At 39.9% G+C, this 22205-nt stretch overlaps 2 long non-coding RNA genes across 8 annotated transcripts in view; one reads left to right on the top strand and one right to left on the bottom strand.

The window, feature by feature from the left end:
- LOC108449228 overlaps window positions 1–22205 on the bottom strand; it is a 320210-nt gene that overhangs the window by 58290 nt on the left and 239715 nt on the right. For 5 of the 7 annotated variants that reach the window (XR_001865356.1, XR_001865358.1, XR_001865353.1 and 2 more), the window contains one exon: window positions 1217–1331. The exons of the other annotated variants lie outside the window; for them this stretch is intronic. This is a non-coding gene — a long non-coding RNA (uncharacterized LOC108449228). The remainder of the gene's footprint in view (window positions 1–1216; window positions 1332–22205) is intronic. 7 annotated transcript variants of the gene reach the window in all.
- LOC108449229 lies at window positions 4399–21024 on the top strand. The gene is made up of 5 exons (XR_001865360.1): window positions 4399–4487; window positions 5045–5194; window positions 5850–5988; window positions 6191–6294; window positions 19075–21024. It is a non-coding gene; the product is annotated as an uncharacterized LOC108449229 (long non-coding RNA).

Genomic DNA, 22205 nt, shown 5'->3' with positions numbered 1-22205 from the left:
TGGAAGAAAAATTACTCTAGGCACAAATTTTATGGATGCTTAGCAATAAGAGTGCTCAGGCTCAAGAGGATAGAGGTTGCTATAAAACTGACTCGCTTACTTGGGCATGCAATCCAAGGCTTTCTCCACCCCAAGGAGCTACAGACTAGCAATGCTACTCCCATATTTTTGGGGCATACAGAGCCTTATTGGTAATTTTAAAAATATCTTTTGCTGAAGGGAATCCTATATTAGTGTCAAAGAAGACTAACAAATCAAAAAAGGCTCTGGTTGCTCTACCCCCCTGTATAGTTCTATTTCATATTTAAAACTTTAAAAGTGTAATTCTAACTCAAATCCAATCTCATGAATGTGAATAGGTCTAAACTGACCTCCTATAACAACATCAGCGAAGTTTTGTTCACTTGCAATAACTTCCTATAAATAGATGTTCTTACCACATATTATTAACAACTTATAACATACATCAATGCAAAGGCCTTAAAAACAAGTATGCGAGTACATTAGTTCAGTTAATTTTATATATATGCTTTATAATACTGGCTTTATAATACTCCTTTATAATACTGGCTTGATTTGATTTCTTCAGGCTGTGGTGAAGTGATTCTTTTGACTTGCAATGGTCACCTAAAGCAAAGATTTTGGGATTACATGCGGGAAATTTCGAGCAATCCCAGCAAGGCTGCTGTTCAACAATATTGTCTAACTAGATCACTAGCTAGATTACACAGTAAGAATAACCACAAGACATAATTAAAGCAAAAAAATACAACAGCACTCCATGCCCAGATTGAGTATCTGAAACGTTTCGCAGAGAATTTAAAAATTTAAACAGTTGGAGTAATTTTTGCACAGAGAAGGTTGTACACTGGTCAAAATACTTGCAGCAGATAATTTGCTGAAGGGCAGCTTAGAGAAACATAAAACTCAGCTGCAACTGAGGCTAGGCTTTTTTTTTTTTTTTTGTAAACAATGTGATTAGCCTTCCAGAATGACCAGTTCCTGAGACATTTTGCTAAGGAAAGATAAAAATGGAAAAAAAAAAACAAACCCAAAAAACTAAACAGATAAACAGTTGCTTCATTTGCATTTCTTAGACTACTCTGAAGCATCTGTTGCCCAGAAAAGATAACACATATCATTATGGAGTTTTAGCCATCTCTCATGCTAACATATAAGAAAAAGAGAAACAAATATATTTTCTGAAAAGCCATACCAATCTTCCTCCTGGGCAGTTACAGAGGTCCTAGTTGTTGGTTAACAGTATCTTTTGGCAAAGACAATACAGCAGCGTGGATGGGCAACTCAGATAGCAAAAGCTCAGTAGTAATCTATAGGAAGAAAAAAAGAGTTTTTCACAGATTCTGAGATTACATGCCTATCAGTAATTCTAAGTACACAGTAAAGGTTACTGCACTCGGGATTCATATATTTATCAGTTAATCTGTCCCAAAGCCATGGAAGGTAATTAATGAAAAAGATAGTCAGGCATGGCTTCAGGCAGTAATTCAATATTACTCTAAATCTCTGCATGAGCAAACCTGTGAACCAAAGAGGAAATGCATACTGTACAAGGACACTTGTGTTCTGAAATGTGATCCCCTGTGGAGTTTTCAGATGAAGCACTTTTCCAGTGATTAACTCAGTACATTTGAATTTCATTATTTAATGTTTTAGGTGACTGGTTATTTGTAGTGCACTGAGAGGAAAACAAGTTTTCCATGAATAAAATCAGAGTAAAAGGCAGATAACAACTAAGCCATCTCAGGTCATTCAAATCCCCACTGCTCCTTGCTGAGCTAGTAGGACATTCACTGTGTGCTCTTACGGTTGGGTTTTTTTAATAATTGTGCCATATTTTTCTTACATTCTGGTGGCAATAGATCCATGCTAAGATGCACAGAACTTATCTTCCATACTGGTAGACCCTCTCCCTTAGGGTTCATTAAGAATCAGCAGAGAGAATCATTTGGGCTTTTTGAGAATCTTCCAACCTGCTCTGAAAATGCCCCAGTTACACAAGCTTTTACAGAGGCACAGCAGTCTTCTGCTCCAGGGCCCTGCACACTGACTGCAGCCAGGCAATTGAGCTCTCATCAATTTTATAAAAGATGGGAGCCCTTAAAGCTGCCTCCCAGGTGAGGCAAGGAGTATGGTTGGCACACACCTCTGCAGGACTTGGAGACAGGCAGAGCGTTATTTATCTCTATAAGAAAGAATTAACTGAGAAAATCTGAGGTGTTCAGCAAATTAAAAGATCTCAGCAGAGAAGCCCACTGGATGTGTACATTCCTTGCCAACAAAATGATTTGTTCTGCCATACTTCTTGGGAAACAAAATGCCAAATATTGGGTAATGAGACTGGAAATCCAGCAAAGAAATTCAGATAAGGGTTAGATTAAAAATGAAATAAAATTTCTGAGCTTTGAAATTGTCCCTTTACTGCAGCATGTCTCCCTACTAAACTCACTGGGCCCTAGATTTTGTGGGATACACTCCATGAGAAAGTGGTATTTTAAGCCTGTTTATGTTCTTTTAGTTCAAGAGTATTTTCATGGGCTGCCTTTTTCTTTTAGAGATCAAAGACAGAATTCAGACTACACTGACAAACTCAATTCTGGATTACACATGGATATGAAATGGTGCTTCTCTAGCATGAAATTCTTCAGCTTTCAAGCAAAATATTTTCCTGTTTCCTGTTGGGATGAAAAAGAAGGCCTTTAAAAGTTTTATGCAAAATACCAAAAACTCAGGGGAGACTGATGCAGTCCCAGTTAAAAAACCTGGTGGTCAGTGCTCTCATCTGATTTGGACTAAAGACTTGACTAAGTTTCCACAGCCAAGAGAATACTGGTGAATAAAGGACTTCTGAAATCTCTGTCGGAAGAAATTCTGTCCTGCAACAGAAAAGTCCTGGTAGAAGTCTAATCAAAATCAAAATCAAAATCATGACATTTGTATAAAGATATATATGCATGGGAATGAAGGAAAAATTCAATCAAACAGTGCCAGTTTTCGTCATTCCCCTCACCAGAAGCAAAGCAAACATTCACCCCAGATGATGAGACACTTGAAAACAAAATAACACAAAGGAAATCCTCCTCAAACCCAGAAAGGCAGCAGCTACACCCATTTCTACCTCTACTTCTGGTATTCTGATGTGCAATACCCTTGACTTCCTAGATTAATAAATTAACAGGCAGAAATGGTTACATTTTTAAATGTTATATATAAAGATTTTCAGATTTTACTCATGAATATTTCAAAGAATTATCAACTCAGCTAAAGGCTTTCAAAGTTCAGTGCTTAATATACTTTCTGAACAAACAAACAAACAAATCTGCCTTTCTGACCTTAACTCCCCAGAAGGTCAGGACTTCTGAGGAGTTAAGGAGGAGCACCTCTGCCCTCTCCACCTGTGCAGCCCCAACAGAAAGCCACTACCTGAGGCTGGTTTTGCCACCAGGGCATTAATGCAGTACCACAGAGATGCCTTTGTAGGATACTGGTACCCAAGGAGAGGAAGGTGAGGCACCTCTAGGCAGCAAGGCCCTCGGTAGAGGGGCATCAGTGTTTAACAAGGCAGTGCAGAGCAGTGTGTTTGCATGCTGCACTGCCAGGACTGTCCCAAGGGCCTGGGACACAGCCCTACCCACAGGGGCATGCAGGTGATCCTGACACCCATGTGGAGCCCCAGCATATGGCACAGCTGCGCCCAAGCCAGGAGTGCCGAGGCCTCTGAATGGTGGGGAGCCCATTGGCGCAACAGTGGATTGGGAAAGCTTGTTCCATCTACGTTATACTGAGAGCTGGCATCTGCCACAAGGAAACATGGTGACTTTTGACAGGCAGAAGATATACTTAGAGTGTTGAAACCTTTGAGATGCTCTGACAGTTACATCTACTTCATTTTTTCAACCTTTATTCAGACATATATGCAACAAGATTTCTATTTTTTTTAATGAAAGCCATCATAAGGCACCAGAGCTCTTAGGCCTCTATGACTTATTCCAGACCTGGAAACACTGAGCAGAACCGTTTTTTAATGTGCAAGTGATGACCAATATCACTCTGTATCATTCAAACTCTAAATAAGACTCACAATAATTTAAATAGAAAATTCATTAAAAGTACTGCTACAATTTTAATAAAGGTATTGTTTCTTAATAAAAAAGCTAAATGTCAGAGTGTAACTATTGTGATGACTGTACAGTTTCCACATTATAAATAAAATACATGTGTTTTCAAACAAAGACTAGAGCATGCTTCACATATTTCTTCAGTTGTTGCCTAACATATCTGGAATATATTAAAAAGTCCTATTCAGCTGTAACTCAAGCAATGCACACACTCCATGAAATACACACTCTTTGTACAGAGGACTAGTGTGCACTCAGTATCACTTTTTCAAAGGGACACAATTGCTGTGTGAGTGACACAGAACCCAGCACAGACACACCACATCGCATGTTTGACTCTTGCATTAGGTAAGAACTCCTCTCCAAAATTCAATTTTCTTGGCTGAGTTCTCATTCCAAATATTCTCCTTAAAAAGTACGGTTTGCTACCAGCACAGTTTGCTTTTTCTATTCTGTTATGACAGCTTTACTCAACCTGAGGTTAATGACGCAAAACTGGAACGACAGAATTTCTGTAAAATAATGACAGTAAGTTTCCCTTGTTCACAGGCTGTTCATTCATACCCTTCCAAGTCAATGACAAAGATTCCATTGATTTTAGCAGTGACAAACTGCTACCCATATGAAACACAGGTTTTGACCCCATCTTTAGAATGCATATATATTCTTGGAGTAACATATTTCTCCACAAAACTTTGGAAAACAGGCTGTAACAAACTACAGAAAAATGTCTGTCTTTACCTCTCTGGGGAAATCACTTAGATGCACAGAAAGACACAAAGACTGTAGGGATTTGCTTATTTGCATATGGAGATGTTTGTCCTCAAATTCAATTCACAAACAAATCACAAATCTAAAAGGAAGTGAAATACCAATGTGATTAATCGTATCTTGTTTATCTCTAGCGCACCCTGGGAACACAGATCAGCAACATATTCCCCTTTGGGCTTCATTCAGCCTCCTTTGAAAAACAATGAAAGATGCCAAAGACTTCAGTGATGAGTTGAAATTGGACATATGATTTCTGAGATGCAGCTAAGAAGTCAGGACTTCAGGTAGGGTTTGTTTCTTAAATAATTATTTGTACTAAAATAAAATCTTACTTCCACTATATTTAAGCTAAGAACACCTTCAGTATTCAGTCCTGGGAGACTCTTTACCCTTGATCAGAATAATTCACCTACTCACAAATAAGATGTAGTAGAGAATAATTCTCTGGTCTTTATCAAGAAAAAAGACTAAAACTGCTGCAGACTTTGTAAGTCTGACATAAACATTTATTTGTTTGTTTCAACAGTTTTATTACTTCCTTGTTATTTAACTGCAAGTTTCTTTAACAAAGGGAGCAAATACTAAAGTGCTTTTGTAATAACTGCAAACTTTTAACATTAAATTGGCAGAAACAATCCATTTTTAATAAGTCTGTCTTAGTAACCTTGTATTTTGACCCAAGGTGAAAGGTGAAGATTAAATCTCTTCCACCTTTCTGAATGCAGCTGCTGTGCACACAGACTTTAATTGATGTGAGACTCAGCTTTGTAACCCAAGCCCATCTCCCGCCTGCAGCACTGAAAACGTGCGATTCAAGGCTCAGTTACTGCTGATAGCAGGGCCCTCTCAGCTGACGGTGTGGACAGGAGAATAAAGTCTTTGTCACTATCTATTCTCCATCAGAGTGACTTTTTTCTTCTTCATAACTCCAACATTTAGGTCAGGCCTATAATGGTGGCCTCTCAGCAAGCAACGATATAGAGTAAAGCAAACTGAAAACTGAGATGAGCAACCCCTGGGTGAGCAAAGTGGTGATGCTGAGCAGAGACCCACCTGACACACCCTAGGCAACATGTGTGTGAGTTTCTGTGGGGAGAGGGGTTTGGACAGATATGATTCTTTTTACTTTCAATTCTCTTTTGCTCCTGACAAGGAGATCTCAAATCTGAATTCCTTCTTTTTCTCCCTAAGTGCAAATACCTCTACATTAGGAATAAAGCTGTTGGTCTTGGAATCATGGCAGCACTAACGAGGTAATTCTTTGGTTTTTTTAACCATAGCCTTGACTGCTTGAACAACATTAGTACTCTGAGTGCTGGCCTAGAAATGTCTCTCTGAAATCAAGGACGAAATCAAGACACAGTAATAGAAACTGGCAAAACAGGTAAGGTTACTCCAGCTTTTTCTAAACTTAAACCACATCTGCTGATATACAAGAGTATCTAAAAGTATTGGAAGCTAATCAAAACCATTTAAAAAGTCTAACTTGAATGTGAATAAACAAGTAGAGACTTGCTGAACTGTGCTGCGCAGTCCTCAGAGGCTTTGGATATTGCCCTGCTTGGGGGTCTAGACCCAAATCAGCATCTCTAACACATGGCAACCAAACACACTTGCTGAGTTTAGATGGAGGACCACTATGTCATGCACATATTGGACTTATCACTTCAAAACGAAAATGAATTGGTTTTTTTATATTTACTGGCAAAGACAAAAGTTGTACAATAATATTTCCACAATACCACATTAATGTTTTAAATAGGAGACTTTAAACTTAAGATGTATTATATATGCATGACATAAACAATCTGCATTGTTTGCACCTGAAAAAGCAAGAATTAAAAAAGACCCAAACGAACCCCAAAACCCCAGAGTAGAACCAAAGAACAGCATGTGCTTCCAGTCTAGTTTTCCAAGTCATATCTTTCTGGAAGGTCAGCTTATTTTAGAGAAACTTGGCTTCTATCACTTCGTGATTTTAATTCCAGCATTTGGCAAAATTTAGTTTTCTAATCTCTGGCTGAGTTCAAAGGTCCAAATTACAAAAGCGAGGACTTTTTCCTACCTCGTGCCAGGGCCAGGTGACAGCAGTGAGTCTGCTCTGGGGTTTCCAGAGCACCTGACTATATGTGTAACTAGAGAGCATCACATTTAAAGGCCACTGTAGTATAAACTATGCTTGACATAGGGGACATTTCTGAAGAGTCTCAAACCACTCCAGTGGTCTCTCATCCCCTAAGACTCCAGACACTTTCACAGAGCAGCATTTCCAGAGGATCACCAAATGTTCTGAGGCTTAGTGTAGGCAGTTTAGAGAGTGACTGCATTTTTTTTCGCCACTGTGAACAGAACCATTTTAATGTGAGAATTACAAGCATTTTAAGATAAATCACTCTCCAATTATGCCTTATTTTACATTATACATCTCAAAAGAGAAAAAATTAAAACTGAACTTCACACCTCTGAGAGTTAAACTCATGAGACAAGATAATGAAGAAGCCTAAGGATGTTGAGCTTTTGCTAAGTGCTGCTGGATTCAGCAACGTTTTTAAGGGCCCTAGGCAATCAGTTTGGTCACTGGCTTTGTTAATACTTGCCTCTTTTTTGGACAGTGGCAGGAACCGTGTCACTTAAGAACCTGAAAGACCTCGGAGAGAGGTCTTTGAAACAGTGATGGAGTGTTTGTAAAACATCATTCCCATGCAGCTGGCAGGTATGTACCAGCACCAGCTTGCAGACACAGCTGGAGCCTGGCCTCTCTCTGCTGTCTGCTGCTAGTTGGATGATCATAATTATGACATCAAAGTTATCGCTCCATGAGAAAATACACTTTGGTTTTTCAAAGGCTGTGGCATTTTGTGCACTACAATTATCCCCCACAGCTTCCTCAGACCTAATTGCCAATCAATACCTGATTTTAGACAGCAGAGATTGGGTTTTTTTTTTTAAGGCAGAAAAATATCTTTCTAAGGGGCTCTGTAAGAAGAGTTACATGAAATATAACTTACTGTATGAGTTGATTCCAAGTGACTTGCTAATTAGGCACCAAGTCATCTGTTAATAGAAGTAATTACAGAGGGTTCAAGGAATCATATTATTAATCACAGCCTGAAATCTGCTATCCTGCAACATTATGCAATTGGTGATGTACTGTCTACAGAGGCCAGAGATGGAGGTGAAGTGAGTAACGTAGCACCACTAACCTAGTCCTAAATTACCTCCTGAGCCATTACCAGCATCAGCTAGTATCTGAATAAAAGAGAGGAAGAAAAAATAAAAATAAAATCACTAGGAATATCTCTTATTTTAATATAAAACCTCATTCAGGAAATAGGCTGAGGTTGCAGGGGCATTAATATGTTACTGTGCTGAACTCAGGATCAGAAGGCAGCCAGTTACAGAAAAAGAATTACATACCTATAGGGTATAATATAGTCCATTTGTCAGAGAAGTTTTGCATTTAAAGCCATAGCCCACTACAGTGCTGTTATGTGGCACAAACTAGCTTTATTCAGACCAAAATTTTCAGATTCCTTTTCTTTTCCAAGAGATGTAATATGCTACAGGACAGGATTTAATTCACAAGGGTCCTAAGTAAATGAGGTGCATAAAATCAGAAAGAACCTACTCACTCATTTTTCTCCATTCCTTACACTAAAAGGGCAGCTTGTTGTGTACTCCACAGGGTATCATCTTTAGGGAGGAAAAAGTTCTTGAGAAAAAAAAAAAAAATTGACCCATCATCTTTTTAGTACAAAAATATTGAATTAAATGAGAAGGTGGGAGTATTTTTACAATTCTACTTGTACTAACTGCAGTAAATTGAGCCTTGACTTAGTTTCCATGGACTTAATTCATTTCTCTTGATAAGGGGATCCAGCAAGGTTCATCATCAGTTTGTTTACGGACACTGTATGTTACTGAAGAGAAAAATCCCATATGACTCAAATATAGCTTTTTTATTATACCTGCTCCTCTCTCTGTTTATTTGGCTGAGAAAAAGTGACTTGTACTGCAGATGCTTTTGAGCAGTCCACATCACCTCTGAACACCAAGGGCCAAGGCTGTACCAAAGCACTGGTATAATGAGACAACAGCTGGGAGAGCATTAGTCTTGCTCTCTCCAAACTTCTGAGCCCTTTCCCTGATGAGAATCAGTTTGCTCAACTGCCTGTACACCAGAAGGAAAAGAATTACCAGCAGGTGTACTCTTAACCAGCTTATGACGCTTGCATTTCTCAGAGCAGCAGACCATGCCCAGTCACTTACGTTGTGCACAGCTTACAGACAGGAGTCTCTGGACTTTGCTGTTGACACGTGGTACCTTTGCAACAGCAAGGGCAGGGGATACTGAGAAAAGAAGGAGAGTGCCAAGTGCTGTCCTCACAGTTGCTTCGCTACAGCAGCTGGTATGGTCAGGCTGATAGGCTTGGTAGAAGAAGAGACGTCTTTAAGGATTGAGCAATAAACAGGGTGATAAAGTCATTTTGGACAGAGACTTTGAGGTGACATGAAGGCAAGTGTAGAAGAAATTGCCAAGGGGAAGGTTAATTATGCATCTTCAGGAGCTGTTAGTAGGTTTGATAGACTAGAAGCAGAATCTGAGGTCCTTCCAACCTGTTAAACAATGTCTTACCAAGAAGGCCTAATTGAATAAGATTTGAAATTGGTGTTGAAGAAGCTTCTGCTGGACCTTACTGCCTCACAGATCCTACGAGGGCTCAAAAGGACTCAAAGGAAGACAACTGCAATCAAGGGCACTTACTAATGATCAGAACAGCACAAGTAGATAATGAGACTTGAGTGGGATTATCAGATACCTAAGAAACAAAAATGTAAATTTTACTCCATTTTGCAGATTACAGGTTACTTTTGAGGCAGATAGAAACAATCATATACCCTCTTTTCCCAGGAACAAACAATCCTCACTGAATAAAAAAGGGAGTAAATGTAAAGACCAGATGTTATCCATAAATGTGGCTCTGTATGATTTAAAATCTCTCAGTTTAACCTAATAAAAAACACTTCTTAGAATTTCTTAACCCTGAGATAAAACATGTGTGATACAGAATGTGGAAACTTCCAACCAATAAACATTAATAAATTTCTGGTATATCAAATTCATTTGGCTACATAATTATTTGCCATGCCATACAGAGGGAAAGATACTCTCTTTATTCATCCCGTGGACCCAGTCCGCAGATTAATTTAATGCTTGTCTCTCAGTGGGAGTTGTCTGTTTAAAGTAGTTTTGAGGGTCTGGGCTACAGCTCTCGGCTCTTCATTGACTTAAAAAATGTGGTGTGGCTGCTTTATGCAGAAAGGGACTTTAACCCAAAACAGCATCTTTGTAAGAGGATTAGAAAAATTCCATTCTTTTAATGACTGGCTAGATGCTTGCTCTCCTTTACTTAATACTCTTTGTCTGTTATTCTTAATTATCAACATAAATGCTTTAAACCAGTGTTGTAAATAATCTGTCATTTTATCCAAGTTTTTGTTGAATGGGTCTTTTGAAATGATCTGATTATTGATTTCTTTAGGAGACCATTCAGTTAAATTCCCATGCCTGCCCACATTACAGCCCTTCTGCTGCTTTTGGGAGGTTCCTCTAAGACGCATGGTGGTGAGTTTAGCTTAGCGCTAGTCCAGGCAAATCAGGAACTTTACTGGATGGGAAAGATGTGCTTAGGACTACCAGTAAATGCTGGCACAAAACCTGTTTTTTAATGTCATTAGTGATACCTAGAAATTTTTTCCACTTTTTTTTTTTTTTGTTCCAAACACTAAAGTTTTTGCAGTACCTTGATAAAGATGAAAACTTTTTCCCTCAAAATCTTGGATACTAATCAACTCCCTTGGATCCTAAGTAACTTAAAACTGGTATTGGACATCAGCAACTAACACAGCTCCTTAAAAAATCCTAGCTGAGGACTAAATTTCACAGCATTACTATAGTCCTATGTTATAGGATAGTGTGTGATAACAGGCCTTTTAAAACAGCCAAGATATATTTTGTAATTTAGAAAATTACTCTGAGGAACCATTTGTGAGTTTAATGAAAATCTGAAACTACAGGTTTGCATAATAGAATTAATTGTAATGGCTCTGCTGGAATGATTTCTTTCAGATGGGTTATTTGAAGGGTTGAAAGAGGGATTTCACAGCTGAAAGAAAGAAAGGATTTATCCTAAGACTCATGTAAGCAAAACACGTTTAAATTTCATAATACAGTGCCTTTGACTCTGTGGGACTATTGTTTTCACATGTCTTGAGATGCAGGAGATACTTCTATTCACAAGTCTATTCAAGGATACCTTGAAAGAATTCCATGCCCTCCTAATGCAGGTGTTCATCACCCACAGATGGCAAAGGAGTCAGTGCATTTACTTATTACATTGTGACCTTATAGAGTTACAAAGAGTTACACCGGGTTGTGTCACATCCTTGCCAAGACGGAGCTATAGAGTAAGGAGAAAACCTGTTTCTAAGACAGGGGAAAGATTCAGGTCTCAAAAAGGTGAGATGGATGCAAAAAAATATTAAAAAAAAATATATAGCTCAGAGTGACAACATGGTCACCCAGAAAGCTGCCAGGAATCATCAGTCTCTAAATTTAAAACATCTTTTCACAACAGGGGTGGTGAACTTATGGGAGAAAATGAGTCTTGATAATCCCCATGTGTAAGTTTGCTGCTTAAGCCCTCAAATAGCACTGTTATTAGCAGCGCCTTACACCCTTCATTGCTCAATATTAACTTCAGAGCACAATGTGTGTGTGTATGGTGGTGGGGGGATTCACAATACTCTGGGCTGGGGCTCCCCCTACCCATATGATGATTCCCCTTCTGTCCTTCAGATAGAAGGTCATTTCTATTTCTCATTTTATTTCTTTCACTGCAGCTGGAATGGGTTTGTCAACCCATTGGTGGGGAACAAAAACATATTCTGACAATTCAAGAACATCCCAGTGCCAGGTCCACATCAAAGTCAGGCTGAAAAAGTCTTATGAAACAAATGTTATTATGAAGCACTGAAACAGAAGAGTTCAATTCCATACAGCTTCTGCTCTCACCAGCAACTTCTTGGCCAGTGAGCTGTGCCCGTGACTGGAGAGTGGCACTTAACAGACAGGAACAAATTATATGGACACAGATGCAACAGCACATCTGATGCACTGAGAAAAGGAGCAGGTGTGATGAAGGTCCCAAAGCTCTGACTGAAATTGCAGCAAATAAACAGCTACAGTAGGTAGAGTGACATGTGTAAAGAGCAAGAGGCAGCGCAGTTTGATATCTTTGCCATAAGGGCTAGCTGGGCCAAGTGACAGCTCATATCCTGGCCTCTCACAGCTGCAGTTACCATATTGTACCCATTCTTCCCCTAAAATACTGCTGAGTAGTCAATATGCAAACACTGCTGTTTGGATTCATGGCAAAAAGCAGTTTTTAGTGCAGGGACTACCAAAGGATATTGAAATACAAATTCTGTTATTGTTATGGGACTAATTCCCTACCCCTTGGATTGAAACTTTCTCCATGTTACATAGACTTTGATTATACTATACAAATATATTTTTGGGATGTGCAGTGCTGCTCTCTGGCCTGTTGTAATGAAAGTGCCAATGTGTAAAGTAAGGTGTTTACTTGCCTTCTGCTACTTGGGCTATAATTTTCTCTAGGGGAAAAAAACATTAAATCACATTTCTGAACTAGAAATCTAAACTGTTATTATGGTTATAGCCATAACAACACTAGAACTATAAGAACTCTAGCCACCTCCACTATACGATTAAAAATAAAAGCATAATTATCATTGTCTTCTGGTAGCTAGGTAGACAATTACGCATTGCACTTGTGCCACTTGTAATTCTACACAATTTGTTCCAAATCTGTTATTTGACAAGTGTAGGAAAGCATGGCCAGTGGCTGGTATGCAAGGGAGTGTCTTGGGAACTGCCATAAGGTAAATAGATGTGAGTCCCTGGCCCAGAGGGCCACGCTGCAGAAGCTGAGCAGTGTTAAACACAGCGTACTTGCCAACCTGCGAGCCACCTGCAACTTCCTCCCTCTGAAGCAAACAGCAGTGCTCAGCAGACCTCAGCTGCATGGAAAGTATATTTATGCCCAAACTGTTCTCCCAGAAGAGCACAAAATACTGACTCGAAGCAGCTTAACAATAAAGCAATGACAATAATAGGACATTATCCTCCTTAGCACAGTTCCGCAGTTAGAGAGTGCACTTTTGGTTCAGCTGCCTTCTATAGGAAAAAAAAGGTTGCCTCTTAGATTACAATTTACCCTGTATTACTTTGTTTATAACATTTCTCCACCCTCCATGCCACCCAGAGTGAAAGAGAGTTCATGACACTTTTGATGTGTATTTTACAAAGAGTGCATTTTAAATAAGCCAGGGAGGTTAACTCAAGATCCTTTAATCCCAGCATATATCTTTGTTAAGGAAACAGAGACCAAACCATTGAAAACCCCAGCCAGAAAACAGGTTTGAGTAAATCCCTCACCCTGAAAAAAAGGAAAAAAAAGCCATCTCAGACCAAATTCAGTGATATACATTCAGATTCTTTCTGCAAAAACTCCTCAGTGATGACCAAGGGGAGAGTGCCCCTGCCAACAGGGGCTGTGACTCTCCTGCCCCAGCAGCAGCCTGGCACAGCAGACCAGGATGCTGTGCCCTCACAGGCTGGCAGAGCTTTGTGGATGCCTCGGGTTACCTCTCACCTTCCTTCTGCCCCCAACAGGCTCCCAACATGCCACCTCGCAGAGGAGGCCATGGGATCAGCACTAGGTCTGACAGCAGAGCATCCCACACCCCTCAGGCAGCTGCCTGACAGGAAAACTTGCAAAGATGAACAGGTATCTTTGATCAGGACTGACTGAAATTAATTAGCCTGTCCCTCTTCCCTGTTTCTTTGTACTATAATGTTTTTTCACTTAAAGGACACCAATTTTTATGCATGTAAGTAAGTGCTGCCCTGGGTTGATGTTGACCCTAAGCCCAGGTAAAACAATCCATTTTGGTTACAAATGACCTCCTTTACCTTCACTGACAGCTAAATGTCTGTCTCCTACTCATGAAGTGAAAATGACTGGGCTAATGGGCTGACACTGTTGTGTCTCTACCTGAAGAAGAAGGATTTTTAGAGCCATCACAGAGTCTGGTCCAGTTAAACGCTCCCTAGGATCCCTTGAAATCTCAAAATCTCCTCCTTCTGTATTTTCCTCTATTTTGGAACCATCAGTCCCAGGGACGATCAGGGCATAACTGCACAGCAAGCTGAAATGCTTTGAGTCTCCAGTTTAGTTATTCTGCAATGTTTCTTTTTTAAAATAAAGTACCATAAATACTGAAACTAGTAGCAGACAATGCAGGAGAATAAACACCTTCTCATACGAAGGACCACATAAACTTACATTTAGCTTTGGGAAAAGAAGAGGGTTTTCTCTGTTTGACAAAAATGAAAACAAATTGGTTTGGGGGGAATGAAGAAGAGGAGAATTTCTCACTATTTTTAAACAAACCTCAAAACATTTCAACAGATATATCACTTTACTCATAGAAAGGTTTGTTTTCTGTAAAAGGATCCAAAACCAGTTTTACTGTCTTTGATTTGTGATTTTTTTCCCCCTGGCATGGGCTTGGTCATTTTTCTCTGAACTATAGTGAAAACACACATCAGTTAAAATAAATATGTCACAAGCCAGAACTGGATCTAGTGATTGAGCACAAAAAACCTAACATTTCATAAAAAGGTTTTCAAGCCTTTTTAATAGAGACCATTTCTAAGCAATAACATTTCTTTTTTTGTTCTTTTATGTCAGCCTGGAAAAAAAAAACATGGAGAAAACAGTAAAAAAACCAAGCAGTATATAAAATATGATAAAATAGATGGTAGAGGAATTTATCCTCTTTTGGAAAATGAACTAGGCTAAAGTAAACTGCAGTCTCTACAGGCTAAAGTACTTGAATTCTTAGAAATATTTGCATGCCTAGACGTAAGCTCTTACCCTCTGCTCTGGGTTTGGTAATTTTTCCCATCACAAATGATATGCTGCCAAGATAAGATAATACATTTTCAATATAGCTTCCATGAATTGCTGATTCAATCTTTGATTAATTAAAATGTTTTAGCAATTTAATTTATATTTCACTGGAAATCCAGCTTGCTCTTTTTACATTCTGTTTCTCCTAAGAAATGTCACTGGTTTGGTGTGACTTATCTTTTTTATATCAGGATGCAATTTCTAATGAGTCTTTCTTTCCAGTAACTTTGCATTATCACTATTTTGTGGTTTTCCAGAACTGATGGGAAGTGTTTACAGTAAAGAAACACTACCCACTTAAAGTAGCTTTGTCTGTCTGGAAGTTGTGCACTGTACCATGTTACACTCAACCCCAAAGGTTAGCAAGGGCCAGACTCCTTCAAGAGCCAGGAAACCCAGGAGCAGCTCAGGGTGATGATTTCTGGCACGTTGTCCTCCTGCCAGGTGTGCAGCAGGGAAAAAAGCCATTATAACTTTCTCAGGGTTGCAGATTACTTACTGCCGTTTGCCAGAAGCATTTACTAATGGCATCACAGTTTCTCCCATAAACTGAATTAACCTGCCTGCAATGCAGCTTTACAGGAAGAGCTCAGAAATTCCAAACACCAGGAACATACAGTGGGGCAAAGGACGTCAATTTCAAAATGCAGAAACAGCAAAAAGCATAGACCTCAAAAATCTCACCTAGAATAAGATCTTTCATCCCCCTCCCTTCTCAGTCACCGGCTCAACCAGTGGCAGAACATGTACTTGGGGAAAGGCAAGTAAAACCAAAATACCAAAAGTACCAGAGAGGCTTTTTTAGAGATCGTTCTTCCCTGCTACTAAATAGCCAGTTTTAGGAACAAAGCACAGTGGTGACACCAAGTTGAGGATTTTTGGATCCACATCTGAAACAACAGAAGGAGCCACATAGGGCAGGATAGCTCCATGGAGGAGAAGCAGCAGAGGCAGGGAATGGACTATGTAATTTTGATATTGGAGTGATTTTTGACAGCCATTTGTACTAAATTGGAATGAATTTCCTCTGATACAGCACTACTGGATGGATGGATCTCTGATAAGCTGGGATGGCTTAAAAAGACTGACAACAAAACTGAAATTATCTGCATCTCTTGCCACAGCACCTGAGTCTTTTCCGCACTTGTAAGCACGTCATGGTCTAGGCTCCAATGTCCCTGGTCTGCTGACCTGTTCTAGGTCACACAGGTCCTATGTGCATTGGACAGCACTGTGTATACACCACCCAGCAGCTGAGAAAATCCTACTGGAAATAGGCCTTTGCAATATCTGACTAGAACCACTCAACACCTGACTCATTGGATCAAGTGTACATCCTCTATCCAGTGATGAAGAAACCCCTCCGCCCTCGATTTCATACAGGGGCTCAATAAACCTCCTTTTGTAGGAAAAAAGTTCCCAAAAGCCCAATACCCAAGACTAAACCCAGAGCTTTCAAAACAGCCCTTACCCAGGAGCATTTGCTTTTCTTCATTATTACTGTGCCTCTACTTTCATCTGGAGGTCTGTGTGTGGCCTTCATCTAAATTCTGCCTTTAAGAATGAAAAATAGAATTTTAAATATTTGTTAGTTAAGGGCCCCCACTGTCTTTTTAAAATATAAATACACATATCCTCTTCAGAAAAATGACAAACTCATGTTTGCATCAATGATTTTCCTTCCTGCTGTGCCCCCTCTCCCCCAGTCCTTCAAGGAATTTTGTCTAAATACTCTCCAAGGGTTTTCCCTGCTCTTGGCATGCATATGAATCTCCTATTAGTGTCAGTGAGAGTTATGTCTGCATATTGTAAGAAGAACAGATAGCTAAATAATTCATTAGACCCTACACACAAGTATGTTTTCCTTGATGAACAGTTACGATCAACATTCGTGGAAAGGTCCATTTCTAAATATTTTTAAAAACTAGCCACGTGTTTCAGTTATTAAGACTGCTTACAATGTAAGTGATTTAAAGCAGAGAAGTGTGGGCAGCAGAGATTCCTGAAGATTTTCTATGGCAGCATCAGTTACTGATGCTGACACAGGAAAAATACGGGGGAAAAGGCAATCAATGGGGCTACATTTTTGACTTGACTTAATTCATTAATATTTGAAAACAAGTAAGTCTGGTTTGCCCCAGGGACTGGTAATAGGATACAAGCCTTTCACCTCTAGGTCAGTAGTTCAAAGCCAACTTTGGGCAGTACTGACTGAAAGTCATTACTATCTATCTGAACACTCTTCAAGAGTATATGTAAAATAAGTTGGTGGTCTCTGTTTATTTCTTAATGGCTAAGGCCCTGATTCAGCAAAGCTCTTAAGCATGTATTTAATGAGAAACAGATGTTCAAATCCTTTTGAATTTAAACATCTGAATACAGTTAAGCACGTTCTGAGCAGCCTCACCAGCATGGGCAGGCTGGAGCACACCCAGAGGAAGGTTTGCTAAATGAGACCCTCAGTGTGTCAGTTGTTCGTGCACACACAAATAGAGGGAACAAGAAAGCCAGCCCATTTCCCCAAATAATATTACCCACATGCTGCACTGTATGCTAATAATGGCACAGCAGAAGAATGAGACTATCAGCCACAGAAAAGTTCCCCCTTTCATTCACCCATACTAATGAGACCAGGTGGGGAAAAAATGTTTGCATTGCCATTATAAAACAGAGTATAAGGCCACAGAACTGTACTGCCTTTCTTGCTCCCCAGCCCATCAGCTTTCACGAGCATGGAATGTGCTTTAAAAAAGAGTGCAATAGGAACGTGGTATTTACATAACCTTCCTGTTGCTTATTCATGCATGTGCTGTGCTAAAAAATGTGTGCACATATGAATCCAGTCTGGAAGAATGCAAGCCTCATAGCCCAGCTACATGCAGTATTTATCTACAGGTAAAGGCCATTTCTTAAAAGTTAAGGCTTTTCAAGAAGGAGGTGGGGGGAAGTTACTTGGGAATTTAATGATTTGAGTGCTTATTTGTATTTGAAAATCATTAGGAGTGGCATCTGAGTAGAAGTTTTTAAACACTCCTGTTAAAGCCGTCATCTCTCTGCTAGATTAAATACCTTCTAAGATTACCAGTGGATCAGATTTGTTTTGCTTCTTTTAAAGAGAATTGTATTCTGGGACTTTTCCATGGTGTTGCTGCATATTGTCTTGCACGATCAAGGTCAACTGCTGTGAAATTAAAGCTAGTGTTTCAAACCACAGCAAGCTGAGAAAACCACCATTTCAATACCATGACTGTGTGCTAGTAAAGCAAGTAGAATTTCATCAGCTACAAGTGCTGCTCCCTGTCCCTAAAGACCTCTGCAATGGTGTTAGCTGTACAGCCCAGTAAGTCCTCTCACAAAGAAGAGATGGTCCCAGTACTGCTGCCCTTCAGATGAAATCAGTGGAGTGAATTATATCATGGGACTGAGATCAACATCTAGAGCAGCTTTCGGTAAATCTTCTGACAGGTTTTTGCTTGAATTACAAAGAGATAGCCTGCAATCAAATTGGTTCATAATGAAATGATCACGCCCAATTTCCTGAAGCTTAAGCAACAGTTTTCCAAATATCTAATCTCAGAAGATTTCTATCTCACAGCACTTCGGGTAAGGTTTTAATAAACATCCTTTACTAAAATGCATGAAACCTCTGGCCTCTATTAAATTTCCCCATTGCTAGTGGAAAATCAATGTAAAAAGTCATAATAATCAAATCTTTGCCATGACTAAGAACTGTTCAGCCTGCGGGAATTCTCAGAAAACACTTCCTATAGCATGAATGCTCACTCTTCTTCTGGAACAATCAAGAAAGGCTATTCCAAAAACTCCTTCTTCACTCGGTAACAGGATGCTTCATGCTGATCCCTGTTTTGGGACTCTTTAGTGCTTTGTTAAGGCTCTCCAAGACAAGCTCTGAGCTCTTGTGTTTCCAATGAATGTACAGAATTCACCCACTTCTTTCTTTAATCATAAGGTATCTACAGTTTTGATTATGATAACTATATTATTATACAAACATAGTCATTTCAAACTCTGAATGATTTCAAAACAATTTACATTGGCTGGTTTTTGATTGTCTCAAACTCATAAGTTTTTGTTCTTTGCAGCCTGTGATCAACTGCTGACTTTCATAAAAGACTAACACTGCAACTGAACAGAATACAAAGTAAGTGCCTGCCACCCTGGCTGAACTGGGAAACAAATCACTGTTCAGCCAAGAGATGCTACGGCTCTACTCTCATTTTGCACAGCTCTGTGCTAGGAGAGCTCCATAACTTTGTGAACAGAGTTCATGTTTATCTGGGAAGCTACTGCCATGCTCTCAGGCCAGAACACTGCTTCTGCTCCTTTATCCCAGGGACTTTTTTGTTTTATTCGCCATAGTAACCACAGGAAATTACAAGTACCACCAAGACACACCGATGATAAATAAAGATTTGGAGCTGCCTTTCCTTTCCCTTTCCCGTTTATGGGAGAGCTTTATCTACTATGACAGTAACCGCCAGGAGAATCAGCTTCAGTCCAGTCCTCCAGTCCTATATTGTATGTTCAGCTTTCCTGAGAACAAAGAGGAGGTCCTGGTTCATTATTCAAAAATGCTGTGACTAAAACTCAAAATAGAAAAGAAAGCATACCAGTAGGTGCTCAATGAAGGAAACACCTGCTTTTCATTTTCCTGCAGTGTTTAAATGAAGCAAATTAGATAACCCAATTGAGGACAAAACTTTAAATCCTGGTTAAAAATCAGAGCCATGTTATGCTACCTCAGACTGACAAGCAGAGCAAATGCATGTTTGAGTCAATTTAATTTTTGGTGGTTCTTAATTAAGTTTAAGAACTCGAACAGAAAGTATGCTATTACCTTCTACCTGATAGAATTTCTAGTGTCTTGCTGCAAGTGTGTCACACTAAAATGTTTTTATTACTTGCATAACAGAACCACCCCTTACACTAGAGGGGGGACTTGCAGGATAAGGCGTTCTCCTTGAAGCGGTGTGTGGTGTGGGGCAGACCTGCAAGAGACACCCAAGCAGACACCCTGGGAGAGGCACATCCATGGTTCTGGCACACAGTTTGGTCTAACCCGCAGTGATGAGCAATAGCCTGCACTGGCTCAATCCACTGACACACACAAGCAGCTCCTGGCAGGCAAGCAGCTCCCCAGGAACAGGCTTAGTTAATCTACGCAGCTCTACACTGCGCCATGGAGACAGCTTGCAGTAAGATATGAGCAAGATCCTTGCCTCAGGGAATTCCAGCATCCTTAAACACTTACAATTGTCTAACAATGCCAAAATACCTCTGAGGTCTCAACTTTTAAAACATGAGCAAATAAGACAGATAAAGCCCCGGATGAAAATACATTCAAGCACATGCACAGGAGCCAAGAGACTGAAGAACAAAGGAGCCACATTTCCATGACTTCCAAGCCAGTGCACAAACTGCTGGGGCAATCGAGCTCTGCTGGTATTTCCTCTGAATTCCATTCAGCCCCTACCCCAAAAGCTGGAAGCAGGGACAAGCCATATGCAGGAACTCCTCAGCCTGTGGAGCAACACTGGGGGTCCTGTGCAGCTGGTCCCAGCACTTCTGCAACCACAGAAGTACCATCATAGCCACCAGTGAATTAACGCAGCAGCTGGACCCCTTGTTTCCCCAGCAGTTTGCCCCCACAAGCCATAAGAGGTCCTGCAGTCCCCATGGCTCTAGGATTTGCAGTGATGGGGGCAGGCAGGGAGGTGGCTGAAGCCCTGCACAGCCAGAGGCTGATGCCACTTCCTCAGCAATGGAGGAGAAAGGGGCAGACTGAAGCACAGCACCATGGATTGGTGCAAACTCCACAGAAACCTCAATTCTCAGGGGCTGGATGCTGCAGAGTACGAAAGTTGCACATTGGTGGGCTAATCTTTTACTGTTCAGTGATGCAGTTTAATGTTCTCTGTGTTTTCCTTTTGTGCTAAGTGGGGATGGGGGAAAAAAATTAGTTTGACTTCAGAGATGTGCATTTTTCATGTTTTGGAGGGGACATTCCAAACTGGAAAATTTCCAACTAAAAAGAAAAATATATATGCATCAGTAGTTCTCCTTCCCCTTCCTCATAAAATTTGGACCATTTTCAAATTTATAAAGAAATGTGGAAAAGATTTAAATATGAGCAGTTTTGCCTTTTCACTAGGAATATCTTGAATGACATTAGCTGGGAATAACGCAGGTCTGTGTGTTTTTCTTGGAAAGCCAAAATTCATTTACTACAGACCTTTGAAAACAACAACCGTGGACTCTCCCATCTCACTCCTTTCCTTCAGCATCCTCCAAAAGTTTCTAGATCCCAAATTCTTCTTTGGGTGTTTTCAGCAGGGTTTCTGTGACCTGCTTAGAGAAGGACCCCCTTTGAGGGTCTGTGGAGGGTTGGCTGGCATGCAGGAATTCCATGCCCATCTTGCAAGGACAGACTTTTCCTCTGATAAGAACCATTTTGTTAAACAGAAGGGCACTTATGAAAAATATACTTTGTATGCAAATTTTCTATATGAACACCTAAGCAACTTTAACCAACAATATTTTACAAAAAGGCACTTGTAACTTAAACTGACAGCCAGGGTTTGGAAAGAAACTTCTCTTTCATCTGTTTTTGCCAGTCTTTCAAGTTATATCTGCAAACAGAGCATAAAGAAAACATATCTCTAAATGTTTTATTTTGAAGCTCTTGCCTTCCTCCTGCCTGTTGGATCACCTTTACTATTAAATCAGACTGAATGCTCAGTGACTATCAGTACTGTGAGTCAGAGCTACCATACCTGCCCATAAACCTGAATTTTCCTGTCACTTGAATATAACAACAAAGAATGGTAACTCCATTAAAGAAAATAAATGAAACTCTAAAGAAATCACCCTGTGAAAACACAGAATTAGATTCCTTTCTTCAGGTTCTCAGAAATCAACAGCCTGGACATATTACCAAATTCAAAGAACCTTGCCAGGCACACTTAGTGCTCTACACTATCAGAAATCTCTACATAGACCAGCTGTAGGCCTGGAATCAGCTCAAGGGATATGAGAAGGTATGATTACACAAGATTTCTAATTCGACTTTGAAGATTCAGTAGGGATCTGATCCAAAGCCTACTGAAGTAAATGGAAAAAAATAGACTTATATCTTAGTTTAGACCTATTCAGTTTGGATACAGTTCAGAGAAGTACTCATACTTGGCAGCTGATGTAAACTAAACACATTAAC

This window comes from Corvus brachyrhynchos, unplaced genomic scaffold (genome assembly GCF_000691975.1).
Source record: "Corvus brachyrhynchos isolate BGI_N302 unplaced genomic scaffold, ASM69197v1 scaffold258, whole genome shotgun sequence".
NCBI lineage: Eukaryota > Metazoa > Chordata > Aves > Passeriformes > Corvidae > Corvus > Corvus brachyrhynchos.
This window is presented reverse-complemented; position numbering and strand designations above follow the sequence as displayed.